At 37.9% G+C, this 10,825-nt stretch overlaps 1 pseudogene; it reads left to right on the top strand.

The window, feature by feature from the left end:
- Nucleotides 1-5,133: 5,133 nt before the first annotated feature.
- LOC121394108 lies at nucleotides 5,134-8,382 on the top strand (annotated as a pseudogene).
- Nucleotides 8,383-10,825: the final 2,443 nt, after the last annotated feature.

A 10,825-nucleotide genomic window follows, 5' to 3' on the forward strand; every position in this document is an offset into this window, starting at 1 on the left:
ACACTTAAATGTGTTATATTTAGTGATGGGCAAATTTGCGCCGTTTCGCTTCGCGGGAAAATTTGCGAAATTCGCAAAATGGGGAAAAAAACGCCACTGGCATCTCGTTTATGATGCCGGCGCCCGTTTTTTTGATGCCGGCGTCGTTTTTTTCCGGCGCGGCAAAATTTTTTTTGACGAGAGCGAATTTTCGCAGGCGTTTTGCGAATTTATTCGCTAGCGGCGAATCGTGCAAATTCGCCGCGAATTCGAGCCTGGTGAATAAATTCGCCCATCTCTAGTTATATTTCAATAAGCACTAGCATCTGGTTTGAAAAAGCTTTATTTTGCATGTGATCTATACTAGTCACAATCTATATTTATATATTGTTTTAACATTCTTTTTGTTCTTTTGCACTTATGGCTCTTGAGAATTCTACTTATAATTAACTTTATAATTTATAAACTATTTCTTACAGTCTGTAGCATTGTCTTAGAGATGCAAACCTGACTCTCATTTATGATTGTCTTTCAGGTATTTCCTCTTGACTATATCTTTATTACAATCATCAATCACAATGTATTTTATTTTCACATCAATGGCAGGAATACGAAACATGGGCATATGGTTCTTTTGGATAAGGGCAACATTTGTATGTTCTTTATGTTTACTTTTAAAAAATATCTCCAAACTCACGATTTTACATTCTTATCTACATTTCTTTTTTTGAAACTGTGATGCATTTACAGGTGGTGCACATGTCTGTTTATCTTCAGGCCTGAATTATTATATATATATTGCTTGTGCCACTGAGCTAGCCATGTCAGCCTTAGCTTAGGGGCATTAAGTTATTTTTTACTGTCTTGCAGGATTCATCACTACACATTGCTCCCATTCCCATACTGCTACATGTCAAAAATCAAGGGAGCCACATTAAGGTTTTAAATCAGGTGGGGGATTTAATGATAAGCCAAACTCAGCCAATCCCAGAGCTGCTTCCTTGTTTGCCATCTTATAACAGCATTATAGGGGCACTTTTTTTATAAAAGGTTGATCACTGGACAGACTGAAGGCAAGAAAAAAGGCAAATAAAACAACTTGATGCTAGAACTGAATAAGCAAGGGAAAGATAAATGGGAAGCAAAATTTGAGTATGCACAAAAAAAGAGAGCAGGAAAGAGAGAGAATAAAGTGAGAATATTTAGTAAAGGATGAAAGCAAAATTAGAACATGAAATTAGGAAAAAACTTTAGAGAAACACATAGGAGGAGGATATATTTATGAAGATTCTCAATTATCCTGGTCATAATATACAGTATCTAGTAGAATTAATTTGAAGGCAACTGGAGATATTACAATTACAATTGTTCCATTGAACCTCAATAAGGTGCTGGCGGAAACTCACAGATGTGTGGAAGTGTGATCCAATCACAATGGTATCATGATTTTTATCGAGGCAGGTGTTAATCTTTCAATGTACATGACTAGAAGTGTGAATTGTTGTGAAGCCACGAGGTAAGGATGTCACAACGGCATTGTACACTTCTTCCAAACCATCTCTCTATTCAAAACGTGTACATTGTTGTCCTCAAAGGAGTGTCTCTTTTCCTTGAGCTGTAAATGGAGTGCTGAGTCTAGTCCTGAGGAGTTAGCATTCTATGTTGGGCCATTCTCTTACAAAGCGTTTGTTTTGCCTCCCCAATGTTTATATCGGAGCACTCTTCAATTCACTGGACAGCATAGATTACGTTGCTCTTCATGTGTTTTGGTGCTGGGTCTTTAGGGTGCACCAATTTCTGTCTTAGGTTGTTGCTGGGTTTGAAATACAAAGAAACGTGATGTTTTTTGTTAGTTTTTCTGATGTTCCGGACACATATGGGATGACTATGCTGCTTTGATGCTGTGCTCCTCCCCTCTATTTCTTGGTTTGGTCTTTTTGCTTGGCTTTGATTTTGTTTTGATAAAGGCCCAGTTGGGGTATCCCCAGGTTTTCAAGCTCCTTTCAGATGTTTGTATTCTTTTCTGTATATATATATATGGAACAGCTGGAAGCCGGCACCTCTCGTCACCGCTAGTTTCTGATAGCACTCTAGCCTTTAGAGTCTATCGGACTATATATATATATACAGGTATATGATCCCTTATCTGGAAACCCGATATCCAGAAAGCTCCAAATTACGGAATGGCTGTCTCCCATAGACTCCATTTTATCCAAATAATCCAAATTTTTAAAAATTATTCCTTTTTCTCTGTAATAATAAAACCATAGCTTGTACTTGATCCCAACTAAGATATAATTAATCCTTATTGGAAGCAAAACCAGCCTATTGGGTTTATTTAATGTTTAAATGAATTTCTAGTAGACATAAGGCATGAAGACCCACATTACGGAAAGATCCGTTATCCGGAAAACCCCAGGTCCCGAGCATTCTGGATAACAGGTCCCATACCTGTATATACATATATATATAAACTTTTCCTGGAGTGCCCGCACCTCTGATTCTTTATACATATATTCTTTATACATATATATATATATATATATATCATAAAAGTGTGAAATCCTGCTGTAAATAAACAATTCACGGTTAGGGATGTAGCGAACCGCCGCCGATGTGTTCGCGAACGCCGTTCGCGAACACCGGCAAAATTTGCGAACTGTTCGCGAACTGTTCGCGAACTTCGATCATCCGAAAATCGTTCGATTCGAACGATCGAAGGATTTTAATCGTTCGATCGAACGATTTTCGTTCGAATCGAACGAAAATCGTTCGATTTTAGCGATCGAATGGTCGAATGGGCGACCGATTTTGACGCGAACGCCTATTGGCGAACGTCGCGCGACGTTCGCGAACTTGCGGCGGACGCGAACAGTCGAAGTTCGCGCGAACTAGTTCGCCGGCGAACAGTTCGCTACATCCCTATTCACGGTGCACGCAAATAAATCAAACAAAACATACATGTCTATGTGTAATGATCTATTACTTTGTTATTGTACCAATATAAAAAGGAGCTCAGCTGGGGGGGCTTCGGGACTTCATCTACAAGCAGACGTGTTGTGTAGAATAATTGGTCTTGTAAGGACCATTGGCCGATTGATGTGCTCTGGGAGTCGCTGTATTTGATTTGGGCCCGGGGTCCCCCAGCTGATGTTCCTCTCAGAAGTCTGCCAAGGGAAGCTCGGCTAGACGTTGCGTTGTCTTCAATCGGTATTGTATTACTTTTCTTACAATATATTATTCTGGTTTAATGATGATCAATGTGTGTGTGTTTTATTTCCAACCCTATATTTGATAAGTCTGCTGGGGGAAGTGCTCAGTTAGACATTTAGTTTGTGATAAGTCTGCCAAGGGAACTTGTAGCAAGACATTTTGGTACCAGGAGCGGGGTTCGAGAATAAGATAAAATGTTTAAGAGAAAGAATAATAGCATTGTGGGGAAAGCTGTAAATATTGTAGATATCCCTGGTTGGGATGATACTTCATGTAAAATTATTGCCACTGAGCGGTCTAAAGGTGCAGGATTGTGTGAGGATTGGGTGCATCAATTGAAAGATGTTAGTCCAATTAACGTAGTTACATGTTTAGAGAAAGTACCCTTTGAAAAAGGACAGGAGTTGTGTGCTTTAGGAAGACGGGGGTGGATTTTGTTGTCTGCGTATCGCAAGCAGCATAGTGATTGTTCAGAGTTAAAAGCACGTATTTCTCAGTTTGAAAAAGAAATACTTGACTTACAGAGTCGGGTTACAATGTTGCAGTGCCAAAATAGATTATTAATGGATAAAGCTGACACGTATCAGCAAGTTGCCGAAACGGCCGCTGTGCGATGTGCAAAGTATAAATATCGAAAGCGTAAAGGAAAAATGAATATGAAGAAAGTATCCAAACTAATTGCTAAGGCAGGAGTTGATTGGGATCCAGATGAGTGGGATGGCAATATTTGGGATACTAGTGATGAATCAGAGGATGATAGGGAAACCCTGTGTGAAAACCGACAACAGTACTCAAATGAGTTTCATGCTGTAGCCAAACCAATTGAGCGGAGAAAAGCAGTAAATGCGCCAGGTGGGGTCGTATATACTACCACCTTAGAAGATTTTACACAGCAAGAAGTAACAGATTTACATGATAGGTTTAAACAAAGATCATCAGAGCCCCTTATATCCTGGCTAGTGCAGTTATATGAGGGAGGGGTTGCTGGAGTTAATTTGGATAATGGAGACTCACGTAAGTTCTGTTTATTGTCTAATGAGGCAACTGTGCAGGATGAGTTTCGTAATTTTCAGGATGCAAATATGTCCTCGATGTTAGCATTGGCTGCTCGTGGTGCATCCAGGCGTTATCAGATGGAGTCAGATTGGCCGGCTAATGATAAATTTTGGTATACTTTGAGGGATTGTGTACAGCGAATAAAAGAGGAAGGTATGAAAACTGCAGTATTTGTTGGGCAAGCAGATCAAGTACTGGATACTCCCTTAACTGTACAAATTAGAAACAAAATGATTAAGCTTGCTCCGCCAGCATATAAAAATGTTATTATGACGCTGCTCGTTAATGAGACAGGGCAGCCTTTACAGCATGTTATTGAGTCCATTCGAGAGCTTGGAGATCTAGGAGATTGGGGTCCCAAGGATAAGTACAAGGACAGGGATAATAAAAAGGATAACAGTCAGAAGGGAAATTTTGGTGATAGAGTCCCCAGAAGGGACATGTTTAATGCCCTAATGAGAGATGGAGTCCCAATAGACGAGATAGATGGAATAGATACTTTGGAAATGTGGAGATTGTACAAAAAACGGGGCTTGCATAAAAATCAAAATAAAAGTGTGGGAAAACAAGATAAAGAGGATGTTACGACCTCTACTGGATTAAAAGCACAAGAGTTGAGTGAAGAGTCAAAAGGGATATATCCCTGGGCTGATCTGTCTCAGGCTCAGCGATTTAAATCAGATTAGGGATCAGGTCAAGCTCCAGTAATAGGGCGTATACAGCATGTAGATGACCGCCCGTACGTTAATTTAAATATATATTGGAAAAATGGAAATATACAAAAAGTACAAGCCCTAGTTGATACGGGAGCGGAGGCCACTATAATTGCTGGGAATCCAAAATATTATAAAGGGCAACAAGTCACTATTACTGGATTGGGGGAAAACAAACCCTTGGTGTACAGGCTATGGTTGAATTAAAAATTGGACAACTTCCTAAAAAGAAATATTCTGTGTTGATTGTACCTATTAAAGAACACATAATAGGTATAGATATATTAAAAGGAATGCAATTAGATTTGCCTGATGGCCGATACCAGTTTGGTGTTCGTAATTGTAAATATGTAAATACTGTTATAGTCGGACGGTTAAAAATGCCTCCCGTGGAATTACCTCCAGCTGTTAAAACTGTGAGAATGAAACAATACCGAATTCCGGGAGGGCATAAAGAGATAACTGATACAATACAAGATTTAGTCAAAGCAGGAGTTTTGAGAACAACCACTACTGAGTGGAATAATCCAGTGTGGCCAGTTAAAAAATCAGACGGCAGCTGGAGAATGACAGTGGATTACAGGGAATTGAATAAGCATACCCCATCATTAACTGCAGCAGTACCTGATACTATTACATTAATAGAGAATATACAGAAACATCAGGGAATGTGGTATGCTTCGATCGATTTGGCAAACGCATTTTTTACCATTGAAATTCATGAGAAAAATCAGGATCAGTTTGCCTTTACCTGGCTAGGAAGACAGTATACATTCCAAAGGTTACCCCAGGGCTATCTTCATAGTCCCACAATATGTCATCGAATTGTGGCAGAGCATTTAGATGAATTTCCTCTGCCTCCTGATACACAGATAGTGCATTATATTGATGATATTCTCATACAAGGGGTAGATCCAATTGTTGTACAAGATCAGTTAGAATTGCTAATTGAACACATGAAAGAGAAAGGATGGGAAATAAATCCCGCAAAAGTGCAGGGACCTGCACAAATGGTTAAGTTTTTGGGTATTCAATGGCATAAAGGGCATCGTGAAATCTTGCCTAAGGCAAAAGAAAAGATTATTGAATTCAAAACACCCACCACCAAAAACGAGACACAAAAATTTATTGGGTTATTTGGATTCTGGAGAAATCATATACCACATTTGGGTCAGGTTTTATCCCCATTGTATAAAATAACTCGCAAAAAGTATGAGTTTCACTGGGGAGTAGAACTTAATGTCTCAGTAAATGAGCAGTATGCTAATTGGAGTTTGTGGCAAAAACAAGAAGGGAAACGAGTTCCGTTAGGATTTTGGGCTAGAAAGTTACCTAATGCTAGTGAATATTATAGCCCTTTTGAAAAACAATTGTTGGCATGTTACTGGGCTTTAATTGACACAGAGCAATTAACATTATATCATGAGGTAATATTGCGACCTGAAATTCCAATTATGCAGTGGGTATTAAGTTCCCCAAAGACACACAGAATAGGACATGCACAAGAAGCAAGTATCATAAAATGGAAATGGTATATTAGTGATCGAGCAAAACAAGGTAAAGCTGGTACATCTGTATTACATGAGAAGGTAGCTAATATACCAATCGATTCACAAGCGGCACCACCTTATAATCGTTCCCCTTTAATTGAATCACCAGTAAGATGGGGAGTGCCCTATGATAAATTGACTGAGGAACAACAAGCTCATGCTTGGTTTACTGATGGCTCAGCCAAGTACCAAGGAAATAAAAGGATTTGGAAAGCAGTATCATATAATCCTAAAACGAAAAAAGATTTAAGTATCACAGGGGAAGGAAAAAGCAGTCAGTATGCAGAATATATGCTGTTTTTCAAACTTTAAAGCAAGAAAAATTTAGGAGAGTGTTATCTATACACAGACTCATGGTCGGTAGCTAATGGGTTAACTACTTGGTTGCCTACTTGGCAAAAACATCAATATAAAGTTCACGCAAAAGAAATCTGGGGTAAGGATTTATGGCAGGAGATATGGGATATTGTATTTAAAACAAATATTACTGTATTTCATGTTGATGCACATTGTCCTATTGATTCATTAGAACGTTATTCAACTCTATTACAGATGAAAAAAGCAAAAGTTGCTGAAGCAGAGACCCAGCCCATTGATGATATAGACCTTAAAGGTTTGGCTTCCTGGGCACATCAGAAAAGTGGACACTTAGGAGAAAAAGCCACGTATAGATGGGCGCAATCACGGGGAATAGGTATCCCATATGATATCATTAGAACAGTGATTTCAGAATGTCCCATATGCCAACATACACAGCATAGACCAATACCACATACCATGAAAGGACAGATTGCAAGGGGTAAATTACCTGGTCAAATATGGCAAATAGATTACATTGGTCCATTGCCAAATAGTAGAGGATGTGAGTATGTATGTACGGCTGTAGATACATTTTTGGGTTATTTAATAGGTTTTCCTTGCAAAAGAGCTATCCAGATAAATACAATCAAGACTCTGGAATTGATTAATACAATATTATGGTTTGCCTTTACAAATACAAAGTGATAACGGATCACATTTTAAAGGAAAAATGATACAAGAGTATTGTTATAATAACAACATTGATTGGATATATCACATACCATATTATCCACAAGCTGCTGGGTTAATAGAAAGAATGAATGGTTTGTTAAAAGAGCAATTAAGGAAACAAGGTCATGGCACTTACAAAAATTGGAGAGATAATTTACAGGGTTCCTTGCAAATATTAAATAACAGACCAATTACCGAGAACAAAACTCCTTTAATGCGTATGTTAACCCCATATTTGCAAGTAAAACCATTACAGGGTTCATGCTACTGTCAGTTATTGGGAAATTAAAGAAGGAGCATTGGCCCCTTACAGAGCAACACCAGATGCTGCAGGTTTAGATTTGCATGCTTATGCAGCAAATACAGTTGCTCCACAACAAGTTCAAATTATTGAAACAGGAATAGGAATTCAAATTCCTCAAAAACATTTTGGATTAATTTGTGCCAGATCAGGATTGGCTATTAAAGGTATTCAGGTATTAGGAGGAGTTATTGATTCAGATTATCAAGGAGAAATCAAAGTAATTTTACTGAATTCAAGTGATACTGATTTACTTATACAAGCAAAAGACCGTATTGCTCAAATAATCATTATGCCAGTCTATCATGGGCCAATAAATAAAGGAAATCCTCCAACTGTATTAACAATAAGAGGTGATAAAGGTTTTGGAGCTACGGGAATTCAAAGTGGTGCAAAAATTTGGATACAGCACCCAAATAAACAACCAGAACCTGCTGAAGTAATTGCAGCAGGAAAAGATAATGGTTGTATTAGTAATCAGACCAGTCAAGAGAAATGGGATTATGTCCCAATAGAAAAATGTTATTTACGAGAATAATAAACTGTATCTTTTTACAGATCAACATTAAATGAAAAAGAAGTCTTACCTATGAGGACTGAAAAACTCTTTCCCAAAATGGTGGTTGGATTCCCAGGACGATCAAACTATCTTGTGGCCCTACCAGTCTTTTGCTCCAGGAAATGGAGGTTGGGTTTGTCAAGTTTCTTATTTGGCAGGACTTGTGTTCCTGATTGTCATGCTGACTACTACCTGTGTGTATCAACCGCAGGATCTGCCATGGTGTGCACAATCATCCGATCAGCTCAATGGGAGCAGAGAGAATCTAAAAGGGCACTGTCTTTGCGAGGGACAATTTGTGGGAGTATATGGCTAAAGAATGTATGAACACTAGCTACATGTGCTTAAAGGATTGTCCTAAGTGCTGGTGAACTAATTGAGACTTGTTTTATTGCCATCCCCACACCCAACAACAGTTTTACAGCAACATTTCAAAGAAAATATAATGACTCAAATGTTGAGGACTCAGATACTGAAACTTATATACCTGTTTATGCATATGTTGCAGATCAGAATGCTACAAGAAAAATGAAAAAAATTTTTTTTTCTTTGTGATCACTCACCATAATAACTGCAGCAGATGTGTGTTAATAAAATGGACTTGTGATAGTTGAAAAGATTCCTGCATGTATTCAGGCAAAGATTGATACTAAAAGACCCAAACCAAGCAGTATGTTCTAGAACTATAAGGGAATTAATAACATTACTACTAATATGTTGTGTAAATCATACAATTCCTCTCTCCAGTCTTAGATAGGTATGTCCATTGCCAAAAGGATGGTTCTTTTCTTGTGGAAAATTTCTTTTACTTATATTCCAGCCAAATATTTCTGGGAGGGCCCTTGTGCACTTACCAGACTTAGTTTAAACTATCCTACAAGCCAATATAATTACAAGATCAGACCATACATCGCTTTAAAAAGAAAAGGCATCGTATGAGCAACTCCCATCTGATTGTGAATCAGACTTAACATTTGTTTGTAAATCAGAAATTATAGCTTTAGGTGCTTCACTGGTTGCAATCCTGGGTTAACCATATATAAGGCCGTCAAATTAATAAGATTGCTTGTATTATAGTCAAGAGTATAAATGCTTCCAGTAAAGCTATTTGTAGTCTCTTAGCAGATTTTGGAGATATTAGAAATGCAGTACTACAAAATAGGGCTGCATTGATTAATTGCTTTTTAAGCATAACCATGGTTGTCAATATTTAAAGGTATGTGGTTGTTTTAACCTTTCTGACCATTCTCATGCCATTAACCAACAATTAGGTATTCTACATAATTTAGTCACTAACATCACTGAACATAAGGATGAAGGTTGGTGGGACTGGCTTACTAGTTGGATCCCTGATGTGGGAGGTTGGGTTCAAACAGTTATAGAAGTAGTTTTGGTTGTGATATTTTGTCTGATCATAATTCAATGCTTACCTCACTAAATATCTATGTGTACCCAAAGCAATGAAGAAGTATAACTTTTTAGAAAATATACTAATAGATATACTATATAACCCAGTTATTTAGTGGTATAGTTCAGTTACCATAATCTTCGATAGTAGGAAAGTAGGAAATATAATTTAGTAGTACATCCAATATTGATATCATTGATTTTCATATGTGTTGAAGTCTCTCGCTTGTATTGCAACAACCGAAGGTCGCGTGAGATTCTATTGAATGCCAATGATCAAGGTCGAATTGAATTATACAATTGACATGGCAGGCTATGATATGAATTTGTGAGTGTGATCAAGTGCATTCAATATGGCTCCTTAGTTGTAAAATGGATGTACTGATATTAATAGGAGACCAGGGAACAACTGGAGTTGAGTTATTCAGTCATTAGCAGGGAGAACAGGGAATAGTAGGAGTTAAGGTAATAGACTCACAAACATATAAGTATGTTTATTAAGGAGAAAGCTCATATCTTTTCACATAGTTATAATCAAAAATAACCAGCAATTATACACAGCAATTATTTTCATTCACATGGTTATTTCCATTTTCATGGTCATTCTCATGGCCATGTCCTGGCATGTAGCCATTATTATATTTTATATGTCTATGTGTAATGATCTATTACTTGTTATTGTACCAATTAAAAAGGAGCTCAGCTGGGGGGCTTCGGGACTTCATCTACAAGCAGACGTGTTTGTAGAATAATTGGTCTTGTAAAGGACCATTGGCCGATTGATGTGCTCTGGGAGTCGCTGTATTTGATTTGGGCCCGGGGTCCCAGCTGATGTTTCTCTCAGAAGTCTTGCCAAGGGAAAGCTCGGCTAAGACCTGCGTTGTCTTCAATCGGTATTGTATTACTTTTCTTACAATAATATTATTCTGGTTTAATGATGATCAATTGTGTGTGTGTTTTATTTCCAACCCTATATTTGATAAGTCTGCTGGGGGAAGTGCTCAGTTAGACATTT

The sequence above is a fragment of the Xenopus laevis genome, chromosome 5S, assembly GCF_017654675.1.
Source record: "Xenopus laevis strain J_2021 chromosome 5S, Xenopus_laevis_v10.1, whole genome shotgun sequence".
NCBI classification, from domain to species: Eukaryota; Metazoa; Chordata; class Amphibia; order Anura; family Pipidae; genus Xenopus; species Xenopus laevis.